General features: G+C 49.4%; 1 long non-coding RNA gene across 1 annotated transcript; it reads right to left on the reverse strand.

Annotated features, from left to right (window-relative positions):
- Positions 1-5,024: 5,024 nt before the first annotated feature.
- Positions 5,025-9,923, reverse strand: LOC103542606 (uncharacterized). The gene is made up of 4 exons (XR_542735.2): positions 9,110-9,923; positions 6,130-6,260; positions 5,647-5,957; positions 5,025-5,249 (listed from the first exon to the last, which is right to left on the reverse strand). It is a non-coding gene; the product is annotated as an uncharacterized lncRNA (long non-coding RNA).
- Positions 9,924-16,443: the final 6,520 nt, after the last annotated feature.

The raw sequence follows: 16,443 nt of genomic DNA on the forward strand, positions 1-16,443 counted from the left end.
AAGCTCAGGCGAGTGGGTGCCGCTACCCTAATTTTATATGTGTGGAAAGCGGGGCTCAGAGAGGGGAAGGGATCTACTGGGGCCTCACAGAGGTGAGGCCATGTGAGCCCCGGCCGGAACCCTGCTCTGCACACAGCCCCACGCAGCCCAGGAGTGTTAGACCAAGCAGGTGACTCCGCCCGGGGAGATTCAAGGGTGTTTAAGGCCCTAGGAGGCACCCAGTGCCCAGCAAGGACGCCTGGCTGTGTCTGGCAGTTTCTGGTCCGAGTGCCACGGGGTAAGGTCAGGTGGCCTGAGGCTTGGTGTGCCCGGGGCCCAAGGAGGCCGAGGCCAGGACCAAGAGGAACACTCTTTAGGTTCCCCACGGCACTGTGGGTCATGGTCCTGAGGGAGGGCTTGGGGGGGGTGTCATGGAAAGCTGGTCCCTCCCAGTCTGTCCCTGTGGGCTCTGCAGAGTCCCAGGAGCTGGGGCTTGGACTTCAGGCCTCTCTCAAGGCCTGAGCAGCCGTCCTGGAAGGCTCCTCCTGCAGCAAGGAGGCCCCATCAATCCACTCAGGCTCCAAGGCACTGACCATCTGCAGCTTAATCTTCCCCTCCTCGCTGTTTCTCCCCATCCTGGCATTTTGATGAAGTCTGCAGCCCCAGGGGTGCTTTGCAGGGGCAAAGAGCCAAACCCCTCAGAGCAGGGCCCCTTCCCCCATGCACTCCCACCTGCCTCAGCCCCTTGCAGAACTGGCATGGGGCTGGGGAGGCTGGCAGTGGACAGTGATCAAGCTTTGCAGACATCTTGGCCCTCAGTCTTCCTGGTAGCCGTGTGTGGTAGGCACTTCTGTGTCCATCTTAGAGATGGAGAAACCGAGGCTTAGGGAGCTTCGAATGGCCCGTCCAAGGTTGCCCGGTTAGTGATGGGCAGAGCAAGGCACTGACCCAGGTCTCTGACCTGGAGCCAGTGCTGCCTGCACTCCCACCACTGAGAGGAGAGGGAGGGCCCAGAGGATGGGTGCTGTATGGGGTGCAGGGCAGTGTCCTGCCCCGATCCCGGGCAGCCCTCTTGCTGGCGCAGCCATGGGGAGAGTGAGGCCCAGTGAGGAACTAAGGCCTTCTCAGGAAGGGTGGAAGATAAGGGAGCCCGCCTTCTTGGGGAGATTGGGCTGGGCCCTGGGGTGGGCATGCGGGTGGGAGGCCCCCAGAGTTGTTGGAGTCAGGAGAGCCTCTGCAGGGGCAGAGGGGGACCCCCTGCTGTGAGGGAGCACGGTTCTCTGATAGGTAGATTTCAGACCACTCGTATCTTCATGAGGAACAACCTCCTGACTGCCTCCCCTGTGGGCTCCAGGTCAGAGAGATGCAGGCAGCGTCTCAGCGCATCCCTAACCAGCCTCGGGCACGTCGTTTCCCCTCTGGGGACACCGACAATGCCTGTCTCACAGAGTCCTTGTGGGGATTATTTAAAATAGTTAATTTGAAGAGCTAGACACGGAGCCTAGCACATAGTAAGCACTGCATATAATAATAATAGCAATAATAATAATTACGCTGGCTGCCAGCAGTCAATATTATTGCAGTGGACTCCTCAGCACCCTCACCCTCGAGCCGTGACAGGACGGAAGGCTGGCCGGGTGCCACAGAAGAGACTTCTGCCACGGGGGAAGACTGAACCCCATCACCTTTAGGTCCCTTTGTCTGACTTTGATCTTGTCTTTGGTGAGCTGGGTGATCTTGAACAGGACACACGACCCCTGGGGACCTCAGTTTCTTCTTTTGTGAGCTCTCCTCTCTTACGAGGGGGGCAGCAGGACAATTCAGTCCAGCAGAGGGGCGTATGGGTCATGGAGACCGCGTCTGAGAGGGAGCGTGAGAAGGGCTCTGTCCTGCACGGTGCGGTTACCACGGCTCCCCTGGGACACGGGGGCTCTGCCGAGTTCCCCTGGGGCTTTGTGCTGAGGCTCCTGCTGCCTTCGGTCCAGGGCAGTTGGCTGGAGAACCTGGTCTTCCACGCATTTCTTTAATGGGCCCCAGTGCTCACTGAAGCAAAGCGCACGAAAACTCCCTGTGAACGCCTGGTACTGCGGCTCGGAATGGGGCCCTGCAGGATTATTGGAGCCATCCATCTTAATTACGCTGGAAATCGCTTATGCGCTTTACATAATCACGCCGCACTTACCGTTCCCGGCACTGAGCCAGCGGCAGGGCTTCCCTGCTCTCTGGCTGACGGCTGAGTGTTTAACTCCCGCTTTCCTGGGGGGCCATGGGCTCAGGGCTGGGCTCCGTGGGGACTGAGGCCTCCTGGTGCCGGGCACTGCCCAGATTCTTCACACATGGAGAATGTGTGACCCTGCAAGGCCCGTGTGCTTATCCCCATTTTACCGATGAGAAAACAGAGGCTCAGAGGGGCTAAGTAATGCACCCAAAGCAACACAGCTGAGAAATGGTGGCTCCAAGAGGAAAGCTCCTCTCCTGCCTTCCACTGGTGTGTCTGCAGACGGCTCCCTTCTGCCCTTCAGCCCCCGTAAGCAGTGATGAGAAGAAATGGTTTCCTCGTCTAAGGCGGCCCTCCCCACACAACCCCTGAAGCATGCACACACACGCACGCAAATGCACATGTGTCACACACATGCACACACACAAATCCCACAAGACATACACACATCACTACACACACATACACATAGCACACACACAACACACACACAAAGCACGTGCATGCATGTGTGCATACACAGCACAGACCACACACACATACGCACACACATATCACACACACATCCCACCCATGTACCAATACACATACACACAACACTACACACACACACACACACTGCCACCACACATACACACAGCACACACACACCATCACCACACAAACATCTACCTTCTACCTCCCCACACCACACACACACTGCCACCGCACACAAAGCAGTCATGCATGTGTGCACACACGCCATACATGCACACACACATGCACACACGTACCACATAACCACACACATCACACACATTACACACCACATACACATACACACACACCACACACGCGTATGCACACACACATATACCACACACTACACACACCTGCATATACCACACACACAACACCATACACACCCCACACATATGCACACAGACACCATCTCCCACCCATGAGCCCCTCCCCGTCCAGGGCAGACCAAGTCTCCGTTGCAGCGTCACTGTGCAGGGCGAGGCTGGCTCCCCCACTCCCTGTGCGAGTGTAACACTCAGCTGGAGTGTGGGCTACTTGGGAAGGAAATGCGCTCTGGAGGCGGTCTGAGGACTCGACCTCCCTGTGAGCCAGCAGCTGGAGGACGCCCTGCAGGGACGCACCTGTGTGCGCACAGGTCTGGAGTGCAGCATGTGGCTACTGGGGGTTTGGGCCTGAGAGGGTCCCTCCTGGAGATCTGAGACTACTGGGAACTTAAAGTAGAAGCCAAGGGCCAAATGTCGGAGTCAGGAAAAAAAATAGATTGAGTGTTTGGCTGCTGGGGCCACACCATGTGCATTTGCCCAAGGGGAGATGAGCCACGCCTGTGAGCCCTGGGGGACTCCTGATGAGGAGGGGTGGGAGGGGGAGGGAGGTGTGGAGCGAGGAGTAGGGAGGTTGGAGGTCAGGAGGAGGAATGGAGAAGAGCAGGGGCTGCCTGACCAGTTCAGCAGGGGCTGGGGGGTTCTTGAGGGTAAGGAGGGGGTGGGGAGGTGAGAAAGAGGGGGCCGGCAGGAACCAGATGTTGGAGCCCAGGCATGATCCACTGCTGAAGGGATGGTCTCCAGAAGAGGAGCTCCAGGGAGCGGCAGGGGCAAGGCCCAGGCCCCGCTGTGATGGGGGCCAGCAGGAGGCTCCCACACCCCTTGGTTTAGGCAGGGCATGCTGGGGGCTGTGGGGACGGAACTGCATGGTCTGCCAGCTCACAACCACCAGGCTGAGCACTTGGGAGGGGGCAGGAGAGGCTCTGGGTGATGGGTCTGGCAGGGTCAGGATAGTGGACTGGGCCTGGAAGGGTCAGTGATGCGTGGCAGGACTAGTCCTATGGAGCCTGGCTGTGCCAGGCCACGCCTGGGCAGAGGCCCTTTGCTGGTGCCCCCCCGACTTGCACCTGGGTTGTTGGTCAGCTGAGGCCGGGGTAGGCTACTCTGGGACATCTGGAGGTCCCTCAGCCTCTCTGGACCTGGCCTAGCTCCTCAGTCCAGTGCAAGGCATGGAAGCACGTTCCAGCTCAGACCCTGACATCCCTGCTTGCCTGCTGCCCAGACCCTCCGCAGGAGGAGCAGCATTTGGAGTCCCGCAGAGCCCCACCCCCACCCCGAAGTCGTCCTTGGAAGAACACTAGCAACATCCCTGGCGGCCTGATGAGGGCGCTTCCACTCGAGGCCCAGACGGTCTCTTTCCCTGCTGAGTCAGCACAGGGAAAGCGGCCAGGCAGAAACGTTGTAAGAGTAGAAAAACAAGATGTGAGTCCCATAGCCCAATCTGATGGTGCGGGATGTGACCAGGAGCCAGGTTCAAGGGAGGCCCTGACCTCCCACCCCGCCCCCCGCAAAGGGTGTTCCCCTCCATGGGGGTGAAAGCTCCAGGCTTGAGGCCAAGGAGCGGCCCAGAGCTCGCAAGCCCACCTCAGTCCCAGCTCAGGACCCTCTGGAAGGTGCTGTCCTCTCTGTTGGGAAGCACAGAACAGCCGCTGCCCAGAAAACCAGCAGCAGCCCAAGCCTGTGCTTCAGAGGAAGCAGCAGTCGTTGCTGGGGGCCCTCTAGGCACCTGGCTCTCGGCCCACGTCACCTCTTTATATTTCCCGGTTCCCATAGGAGGAATCTGAGACCCAGCAGAAACCCAGGGCAGCCACTGGGGGAGGGGAGGGTGGACCCACGGGGCCTGGTGGGAACCCCTTGGCCAGCACCGACGGCCTCTTCGGTGGCTTCCCTCCTCCTCTTTCCAGCCTTTCCCCAACTTGGAGGCCGGCAGCGTGCGGTCAGAGATGGTGGATTAGGGTTCTCTAGAGAAAAAGAACCAATAGAGCTTATGTACACGTGTGTATGGAATTGGCTCACGCGATTATGGAGGCGGGCAGATCCAAAACCTGCAGAGCCAACTTTGCAGCTTCTGTCCAGGGCTGGAAGCTGCTGCAGAGCCAGAAAGCTGGTGCTGCAGTCTGCAGGGCTTCAGGCAGGAGAATTCTCTCTGACTCAGGAGGCAGGTTGGGCTTCGTTCCATTCAGGCCTTCGACTGATTGGACAAGACCCACCTACATTAGGGAGAGCAATCTATTTTACTCACTCTGCAGATTCAAATGTTAGTCTCATCCAGAAACACCAAGAATAATGTTTGACCAAGTATCTAGGCACCCCTTAGCCCAGCCAAGTTGAGACATAAGATTAGCCATCACGGACGGAGTGTGTGTAGAAGTAGTCGTCTGGCTGCTGCAGTGCCTGGGCATAAGGCTTTGTGTCTCTGAGCCTCAGTTTCCTCATCTGTAAAGGGTGTGTTGTGATCATGGGAGAAGTTAATGGATCGATGCCATTTACTACCCTGTGCTGTGCTTAGCCCACACGTCTCTCTGACAGGCCCACGCTGGGCAGTCTCAGCTGCCCCTGCCAGGAGGACCCCAGGCATGCGGTGGCAGTAATGCTTTTAAGCCTCACCCTCTCCTCCTGGGCCATGATCACTGTACACCCCCCTGTAGCTGGAGCCTGCAGAACTGAAGATGATACGCTGTGGTGACAGCTGCTCCTTGGGGCCACAAAGCGTCATCCTGTGGATCCTGTGAGGGCCCCGTGAATCCAGCGTCAGGCACTGTCACGTTAGCTGTGTGGAGAGAAGCCTGGGGTGCTTCGCTCCTCTTTGTTTTGACGTGTCTCAGTCTGGGCTGAGTACCCAGCCCCTGGGCCTCTGAGCTGATCAGGGAGGTGATTATAGGGGGATGCTGGCCCCGCGTTTCCTGCCCGATGTGCTCCTAAAGCCAAAGCAAGTGGGAGAACACCAGGCCTCTCTTTAATTACATGGCAAGATTTAAAGTGATTTGAAAAGCCACTACATGAAGCTGTCACAGGGGAATAGATGTCAAAATGGCAGAAGAAACAACCGGTTAGGAGCAGATTTCCTCTGTGTCCCTTGCTCACACTCACCTTTGCCATCAGGAGGAAGGACGTGTTAGGGAGTCAGACGAGTTCCGGGGCCCAGCGAATGTGCTGGATGCTGCCATCCAGGACAAGAGGCTCCTGGTGCACTCAACCTTCTCCAGCCAGCAGTTTCCTCACTGGTGGGGGGGCACAAATCTATAAATGCCACTTTCCTGTCCCCAAGGGTACTGTCCTGTTGGGGAGTCCAGACACGCACGTAGGAGGCAATTCTAGGTGAGGCCATGTGCACAGAGCAGAATTCCAACCGCAGGGAGCCAGGGACCGGCTTCTTGGGCGGCTCTGAGGCCCAGCCGGGTTCATCCTGTGCTGTATTTGTCTACCTGCAACGTAGTGCCTGTCCCAGCTGCTGACCTGGCTTTCTCTCTGGGCCTCCAGCACCCAGCAGAGGGTCTGACACAGGGTAGATGGGAAGGAATTTTTGTTGAGTGGGTGGATAAATGGATGAGTGGGCGGGTGGGTGGGTGGATGGATGGATGGTTGACTGAATAATATTCCATTGCATGCATACACCACATTTAAAAATTGTGGTAAAATACACTTAACATGAAATTTACCATCTTAACCATTTTTAAGTGCAAAGTTCAGTGGCATTAAGTGCATTCACATTGTCATGCGGCCATCCCCATCATCTGTCCCCAGAACCTTTTCATCCTCCCAATTGAAACTCTGTCCTCATGAAACACTAACTCCCTTTTCCCTTCCTCTCAGCCCCTGGCAACCACCGGTCTACCTTCTGCCTCTGCGAATTTGACGACCCTGGGTAGCTCATATCAGTGGGATGACTCAGTATTTGTCTTTTTGTGACTCACTTATTTTCCTTAGCATAATGTCCTCCAAGTTCATCCATGCTGCGGCATGTGTCAGAACTTCCTTCCTTCTTATGGCTGAGTAATAGCCCTTGTCCGCACGTACTTCATTTTGTTTATCCACTCATCTGGCGATGGGCACTGGGTTGCTTTCCTCTTGGCTATTGTGAATGGTGCTGCTATGAACATGGGTGTGCAAACATCTCCTAGACACTCTGCTTTCCATCCTTTCAGATAAACACCCAGAAGTGGAACTGCTGGATCATATGGTAATTCTATTTTTAATTTTTTGAGGAACCTCTGTACACTTTGAAAACAGAGCGGTGAGGAGGCAACTCTCTATCTTAGCTCTGAAATGTCAGTCGTGTCTTGTCTGCCCCTGCCCAGAGCCCCAGGCCTCACCCCTGCCACGGCTCAGCAGGCCTCTGGCTGGCTCGGCTCTCAGTGCCTCTGCACAGTGCCTCGAGGTCTTTCCAGGGCACACCTGGTCATGTACCTTCCAGCTAAGGCCAGTAACTAGCTCCCTGCTGCCCCAAGGCAAAGTCCTTTAAAAGCCCCAAGGTGCGCAGCTCCAGCGAATTACATGCGAGTGGAGGCTCCAGTCAGGCCTTGCTCACCTGCCGGTCACACCTTGAGCCACATTCCCTGCTGGGCACCTCCTGTCTGGCAGCACACCTAACGTGCAGAGACTGCCTCTAATCTTCTTTCACTTTTGCTGTTCCTATGCCTCGACTGTCCAAACTCTATTTTTCATCCGGTGGACGCCCACACAGGCACCGCATTGCCCTTGGAGGAGAGCCCGGCACACAGCACGCCCTTGCAATGGCGATGGGACGGGAGAGAAAAGGAATGGAGATGACAGGGTGAATGAGTGGAGGGAGTGTGGAGTTAATCTGCCACTATTAACGAGGACAAGGTAGTTTTATGCAACTTTACTAAAGACGATTCTGAAAAAACGAAAGCTAGCTGTTGCCCTGGTGGTCCCTGCCCCATGGAAGGAGTGGAAGCACGTTTACTGACTACATATCTGTCTCCCTGTTGTCTGTTTGGTCGGAGCAGGGGCCATGCCTTCTTCATCAGTTCCCTGCAGCCAAGCGCAGGACCAGGACTTTGCTGATGCTTAGCAGATGTTCCCGCCCCTGGGAGTGGGAGGGAAGCAGTAGTGTGCGGATGGGGTGACTGACACAGGTCTTTGGTCTTCGTCCCCTAATCCCGGGACAAGAGCAACTAAAACACTTGTAATTTCCTGAGCGACGGGGTGAGAGGAGCATCTTCTGTCACTCATAACAAGCCCCTTTCAAGGACACCCGAGCTTATGCCCATGAGGTGACCGTTGGAAGATGGGAGCTGGTGTCCAGAGGAGCCAACCATGTGATCAGAGGGCGGGAACTTTCAGCCCCACTCCTCCGCCTCCAGGGAGTGGGAAGGAGTTGGGGACTGAGTTGATCACCAATGGCCAATGATGTGACAAACCACGCCTATGTAATGGAACCTCCATATAACCCTAAACCACGGGGGATGGAGAGCCCGGCTGGTGAAAGTGTTGGGAGGTGAAAGGTGTCATGTGCTGGGAGGTGGCTCACTCGGAGTCCACAGGGACACAGGCTCCTGTGCTCGGGACCCTTCTGGACCTGGCTCTATGTGCCTCTCCCTCTGCTGTTCCCTTGTATCCTTTACAACAAACTGGTAAAAGTAAACCGTTTGCCTGAGTTCTGTGAGTTGTTAGCGAATCACCAAACCTGAGCAAGGGGTTGTGGGAGCCCTCGATTTGTAGCCAAGTCAGACAGAAGCGGGAGGAGTTGGGAGACCCACTGGCGTCTGACGCGGGAACAGTCTTGTGGCACTGAGCCCTTAACCTGTGGGGTCTGTGCTAACTTTGGGTAGTTAGTGTCAGAACTGAATTAAATTGTAAGACATCCAGTTGGTGTCCACAGAGAACTGGAGAATTGATTGGTGTGGAAAGCCCACACATTTGGTGTTAGAAGTTTTGTAAGTAGGGAAACAGATCCTAGGGCAAGCAGGGTTTTAGGAGTGTGTGTGTGGGGCTTGTGGGAGTGTGTGTGTGTACATGTGTGGGGGTTGTAGGAGTGTATGTTTGTGTGTGGCTGGGTTATGCTGCATCAACAAACGACCTCGCATCTCTCAGCGGCTTTACTTACACAAGAATGTAGTGTTCCTCACAATGAAGGTTGGCAGCGGTCTCCACTCTGCATAGTCACTCAGGCATCCGGGCTAACAGGCCCCATTTCAGCATGGGTTCCTTCATCACTGGGACGTGGAAAGAAATGTGGGAAATTGTGCACTTCCTCTTAATACCTCTGCCCTGATGTGGCACACATTATTTATCTCTTTTTTTTTTTGTTCAGGGTAAGTCATCTAATTAAAGGGGACAGGGAGCACTGTCCTTCCAGAAGGCCTGGGGAGCAGAACACAGTGAATAGCCCGATGGACGACCGCTGGGGACACGAGTCTCGGGGACCAGTTAGAAGGACTTTCTTTCCTCTCTCAGTGTCTGGGAACAGGGCAGGATCCAAGACCAGAGCTTAGGCTGGGAAGCAGGACTGGAAAGGCTGAATGTGCCCCCGGTCTCGGACGTGCTGTCAGTCTCTCTTCCTGGGGAGAAGTCTGGGTATGCTCCGAGGCACCTGGATTAAATAAAATGTCAACTTGAGAAGTACCAATCTTTCTTGTATGTTCTAAGAGAAGGGAGTCCATTCTTCATGTTAGTCTTGGGGGCGTCTCCAGGGGCAGGTGTGGGGGTGGTAATGGGAGGCTGTATGGGCTACCGAGCGGGGACCCCACTGTCCCCGGGTCAGACGGGTCAGCCACCGTCTAGCCCTGTGGCCTCGGGGAGCCAGTGCGTCTCTCCTTATTTGCCCATCTGTAAAGTGGGCTGATAACCATCCCCACCACTGGAGCAGCTGGGAAGACTGACTGAGATTGTGCCTGGAGCACCTGGTGCCAGGCCTGGCTGGGGAGCAGACGCTGGATAGGCCAGTGATGCTGCTCATCATCACGTGACCTTGTGATGTCATAATCAGCCCTGCTGGCTGTGTGAGTGGGAACAGGTTGCTAAACACTTTTTCAGTCCTCGATTTTCTCCCTTGAAAGTGGCGGTAATCATACCTACATCCCAGGTTGTCACAAGTTTGCAAGGCCTGTCCTGAGTGGACGCTCAGGCGGTCCCTGGTGGATGCGTGGTGTGTGGGAGGAGCACAAGCAGGGATGGGTGTGGGGCAGCCCTGGGCATGTGGCCCATCGCACAGGGTGCAGGTGCCAGCTCAGAATTGGTTTTACACTTTTCCTTAATTGGGACAGTGCTTTCTCTTCCTTTTATTAAAAAAAATCTCTACGGGGAGCTGGCTGTAGCCGGTGGTGTCTTCGTGGACAGGCTCACCTCCCTCCACAGGGTCCCGCGTGGGTGGTGCTTCAGCTGGAATGACAGGGCCACTCATGACAACGACCTCTTCTTTCACCCTCTAGTTGGCACAGGACTAAAGTGTCCTCAACAAAGAGGGGGTGGTGAGAGGCCATTAATTTAGAGTGCTGAGGAGCCAAGGCAGGCATCTTCATTAGTAAGTTCAAATTGCGTTTTATTTCCATTTTGATGAGATTTTTATGAGTTAGAAGAGATGAAGTTGAATCCCATGAGTGTAATGGACCAGAAAGATCACAGATACAGGATTGAATCCAACGAACCATGCGGAGTTTACTAAATCAATTAAATTTAAGAAAATAATGATTTTTTTTTTTGCCACTGGGTTAAAATTTCTAAAATGTCTTAAAAAGGCAATGACAATGCTCATTCATGGGACATTACAGTGACGCCTAGGATCCCCCTAAACTCTTTCTCGCGTGTGTTTTACACAACTGCTTTGTGAAGGACCCCTGCGGTGGGGGCGGGGTGGTAGGGTGCAGGGGCTCTTCTGGAGCACTCCACTGCATGGGGCTGGAACCCTGGGCTCGGAGCCCACAAGTGCTGGGTCATGGCTTCCTCTCGCAGTGTGGATTAGGAGCGTTTGGTTAGAGCAGTTTGAGTTCAGGTTGGGGTAGGAAAGCCAACCACCTACCCAGAGGGCCACAGAAAACTGCTCTCAGGGGATGGAGATGCAAAAAGCCAGTTTATGGAGGAGAGGGTTGTTTGGGGGCTGTGGTTCAGGAAGCAGCCCCGTCTGCCTCGAGTCCCACCGCAATCTCTGAACCTCACATCATCCACGCATCTTAGCCCTGGGAGGACAAAGTGGTGGCAGGTGGCTGGGGTTTTCATGTTGAGTGAGTACTCACTCTTGCTGGACACTCTATATACATGATCTCATTTAATTCAATCAACAACCAAACTGTGACCTAACTAGGGGCCTGGTTTTTTATGGCCACATTTACAGATAAAGAGAAACATAGCATGACATTGATGCGTCTCACAGTCCTTCAGTGAACGCTTCATTCTGCCCAGCAATCATGTTAGCAGGCAAACTTTTGCTGTAAAGGGCCAGATGGTAGACGGTAAATATTTTAGGCTTTGTGGGCTGGGCGGTCTCTCTCCCAGTTACTCAGCTCGCCTGCTGTCACAGGAAAACCGCCACGGGCAGCCCCCGAATGAACGAGCATAGCTGTATTCCAACAAAACTTTGCGTGTGGAAACAGAAATTCAAATTTCACATAATTTTCACATGCTGCAAAATACTATTTTTATTTTGATTTTTTTCCCCCTAACCATTTAAAAAATGTAAAAACCGTGCCCTCCCGCCCCGTACGTGGATGATCCATCTGGGCTGCTCCTGTTTCAAGTCAGTCCCGCTGCTGTGGTCCGGGGCCCACGTCCTCTGTCTCCTGGAGGAAATCACTCCAGCAATGCATGTCCCTCTCCTGGGTCACAACAGCAGCTGTGCTGGCATTTCTCTTGTCTTAACAAACAAACAAAATTGTCTTCCTTGCTCTTGCCTCATCAGTCACTGCTTCTCTGCTCCCGTTTGTAGCAGAAGGCTGAAGGACTTTCCTGTGCAGTCCGCCTCCAAGTTTCCTCTGTCGTTCCCTCTCTTTAAAACACTTTTATTATTTACCTTTAAATTGAGGCGGCTTTAACAGAGAGCGAAATAGACAGACGTTCGGTGTATGGTTCAGTAGTTTTGACAAGCGTGCACTCCTGCTAACTCCCGGCCAGATCAGAATCTAGACTATTTCCATCAGCCCTGAAATTAACTCTTCTTACCCAAGGTAACCAGGTTTTTTTTTTTTTGAGGAAGATTGGCTCTGTTGCCAGTCTTCATTTTTTATTTATTTGTTCTCCTCCCCAAAGCCTCAGCACATAGTTGTATATCCTAGCTGTAGGTCATTCTAGTTCTTCTGTGTGGGATGCCTCCACAGCGTGGCTTGGTGAGCCGTGTGGCGGTCCACGCCCAGGATCCAAACTGGTGAACCCCGGGCTGCTGAAGCGGAGCACGCAAACTTAACCACTCGGCCACGGGGCCGGCCCCAAAGTAACCAGTTTTGATTTCTTTCACTGTAGATTAGTTTTGCCTGCTCTCGAACATCCTATTTACAGAATGTGTCTGGTTTCTTTCGTTTAGATGATGTTTTCGAGACTTGATTCATCCACGTATCAGTGGCTCATCCTTTTAGTTTTTTTTGGGACTTCTCTTGTTTAAATATGTCAAATTTATCCATTCTCCTGTCGATGGACAATTTTCTTTTTATTTCTGGGCTATTATCAATAAAACTGCTGTACATCCTTACGGAAGTTCTCTTGGGAGCCTACATTTTAATTTCTCTCGGTTAAATTCTTAGGTGTGGGTAGGTCTGAGTCTAACCTCAAAAGAAACTGCTAATCAGTTTCCCAAAGCGTTTTGCGCCCTTCACCACCCCACCACTAGTGTACCCGAGCTTCAGTTGCTCCACCTCCTCATCAGCACTTGGGTTTGTCAGTTTTTAAATTTTAGCCCTTTCGGCGTCATTGCCTTTCCCTGCTGATGATGTTGATCACCTTTTCATGTGCTTATTGGCTATTTGGGCGTGTGCTTTATCTCATTTAAAATAATTGGTTGTCTTTTTCTTATTGATTTGTAAGGTTCTTTATATAGTTTGGAGATAGTTTTTTTGTCTGATATATGCAGCCCAACTATTATCTCTCAGTCTGTGGCTTGTCTTTTCTTTTTTTTTGATGAGTAGAAGATTTTAATTTTGACGAAGTCTAATTTATCAGTTTTTTCTTTTATGCTTAATGCTTTTGTGACCTGTCTAAGAAATCCTAAGACTGTGAAAATATTATCCCATTTTTCCTTCAGGTATATTTTCAGTTTTATCTTTTAGTTTATGATCCATCTTGAAGAAAGTTTTGCGAACTGTATGAAGTAAAATCCAGAGTTGATTTTTTTTCTGCTTATTTTTTGTGAGTCTATTTCTGGACTCTTTCTGTGTGTTTGATCTGTTTTCTATCTTTAAACTAATACCACACTGCCTTCATAATTGTAGCTTTAGATCAAGCCTTGAAATCAGGTGCCATAATTCTTCCAATTTTGTTCTCTTTTTTGATGGCTTGGGCTAGTTTAGGTCCCTTGTACTTTCATGTAAATTTTAGAATCAAGTTACCAGTTTCAGCAACAAATCCTGCTGGGGTTTTGACTGGGATTCCAGTGAATCTATAGGTCGACTGGGGTGAGAATTGGCATCTGTACCCTGCTCTTCCAATTCGTGAACACAAGATGTCTTCCCACTTATTTAGGTCTTCTCTAATTTCTTTTACAAATGGTATGTACTCTTCTGTATAGAAGTCTTGCACATTACTTTTTGTTAAATTTATTCCCACCATTTGATTTTTTTCAATGCTATTGGAAATGGTATTTTTTTCTAAACTTCGTTTTTCATGTGCTTGTTGCTAGTGCTTAGAAACAGTATTGATCATTTTATATTGAATTTTTCTCCTGTACCTTGTTAGATCCACTAATTATTCAAGTAGTTTGTAGATTTTTTTGGATTCTTATACAGTCATGTCAGAAAGCCTTGCTTCTTCCTTTCAAATCCTTCTTTTTTTCTTTTTTCTTGCTCTAGTTAACTACTACCCAGTTCAATAGTATATAGAAATGACAAGACTGGATATCTTTGCCTTGTGCCCAGTCTTAGGGGGCAAAGATTTAACATTTTATTGTATACATGTTGGCTATGTGTTTTTCACATGGATGCTTCTTTCCTGATCGAGGAAATTTTCTTCTGTATTTGCTGATAGTTTTTATTATGAACTGCTACTCAATTTTAACAAGTGCTTTTTCTGAATCTGTTGAGAATATCACCTGGTTTTGCTCCTTTGTTCTGCTGATGTATTGAATTACACTGATTTTTCAGACCTCAGCCAACCTTCCGCCCCTATGATACACCTCATTAGTCACAATATATTATCTTTCTCATCTATTTCTGAATTCAATTTGCTAATATTTTGTTAAAGATTTTTGTGTCTCTTTATGAGGGGCGTTGGTCTGTAATTTTCTTTTCTTGTATGTTATTGGCAGGTGTGAATATTAGGGTTATGCTGGTCTTATAAAATTATGAGTTGGGAATGTCTCTCCCTGGTTCTCTGATAGAGTTTGTGTAAGATTGGTATTATTTCTTTCTGAAACGTTTGGTAGAATTCACAAATGAAACCATTTGGGTCTGAAGTATTGTTTGTCTGCTTTAGGAGGATTTTTTTGTTTGTTTTTAAAGTGGGAAGATTTTAAATTATGGTTTCTATTTAGAAAAATAGTTAGAAGGCTGTTCAGATTTTTCTATTTCTTCTTGTGACAGCTTTGGAAAGCTGTATTTTCCAAGAAACTTCCCATCATTGAAGTTAACGAATTCATAGACACACAGTTATTCATAATATTCTATTACTATCCTCGTAATGTCTGCAGGACAGTCCTGATTTTATTTCATTCCTGATATTGGTAATTTGCATTTTTTTCTTTTATTTTTTGACAATTTGTGTTATTTTATTAGTATTTCCAAAGAAATAATTTTTAGCCTTGCTGATTTTCTTCATGGCCATTCAATTTTCCATTCCATCGGCTTATTTTTCACTCTCTCATTTTTATTAGTTTTTTATTTCTCTATTTGCTTTGGACATAATCTACTTTTCTTTTGCTTTTTCTGAGGTAGAAGCTAATTTAGAACTTTCTTGTTTCCTAATACATGGAATTAAAACTATAAATTCCTCTCTCAGCTGTGCTTTCGTGGCTTTTCACACATTTTAATATGTGTTTTAATTATCATTTGGATAAAAATGTTTTATAATTTTCTTTTGAGTTTTTCTTTGACTCAGGTGTTCTGTAGAAGTCAATTGCTCAAGTTTCAAGATAATTGGGGGAGTTAATTTTTAAAATAATTTCTTGTTTATTTATTTCTACTATACTTTGAGAGTATCTAAGAACACGCTCTGGAACATTTCCTTTGGGATGTGTTTTACTGAGCAGCACATGGTCTATTTTGGTGACTGTTCAATGTGCACCTAAAAGGAACGTGTGTTCTGAATTTCCTGGGTACCGTGTTCTATAGATGCCAATTTGATCAAATTGGTTAATTGTGTTGTTTCATTCACTGATATACCACTGATTTTTAACATCTGCTTTTTAAAATCAGTTATTGAGAGAGGAGTTTTAAGATCTTCAACTCTAGGGGTGAATTTGTCTGCTTCTGCTCAATGTGTTAACTTTGGCTCGTGTATTCTGAAGCCCTGTTATCAGGGGACACACATTAGGAGTGATATGTCACCCTGGAGACTTAATCTTTTCTGCCTTATGAAATGTTCCCCTGTGTCTCTGGCTCTGTCTTGAACTCCACTCTGTCTATTAACATTGTAGTCACCCACCGTTCTTATGATTAGTGTCTGCGAACTATGTATTTCTTCAGCCTTTTACTTTCAATCTGTATTGATTATTAGCTTTAAACTTTGTCTTTTATGAATAACATAGAATTAGTTTTTCAAATCCAGTTTGACAATTTTTGCATTTTAAGTTGAATGCTTAGTCAATTTCCATTTAATGAAATTATTGAAATTGTTGGATTTAAGTCTGTCTTCTCGCTATTTGCTCCTTTCGTTTTTTATTCTTTTGTTTCTCCTTTCCTGCCTTCTTTTGGAGTAAATATTTAAGTAATTTAAAAGATATTTCCATTGTTGGTTTTTTGGCTATATTTCTTTGTATTATTATTATTATTATTTGCTCTATCACAATCTACCGTAAGTAATTCTATTACTTAATGTATAAAGTAATTTTCTCTTCCCTCCAGCCTTTTTAGCTATTATTGCCTTATATTTTACTTCTCTATATATTATAAATCCCACATATTTATTATGTATTTTTTATTATTTTTGCCATGAACAGAAAATAATTTTTAAAAATTAATTAAGAACAATATTTTTAGGGGCCGGCCTGGTGGCACAGTGGTTAAGTTCGAAGTTTCCACTTCTCAGTGGGCTGGGGTTCGCTGATTCGAATCCCGGGTGTGGACATGGCACTGCTTGGCAAGCCAT

The sequence above is a fragment of the Equus przewalskii genome, chromosome 17 (assembly GCF_037783145.1).
Source record: "Equus przewalskii isolate Varuska chromosome 17, EquPr2, whole genome shotgun sequence".
In the NCBI taxonomy this organism is placed as follows: Eukaryota; Metazoa; Chordata; class Mammalia; order Perissodactyla; family Equidae; genus Equus; species Equus przewalskii.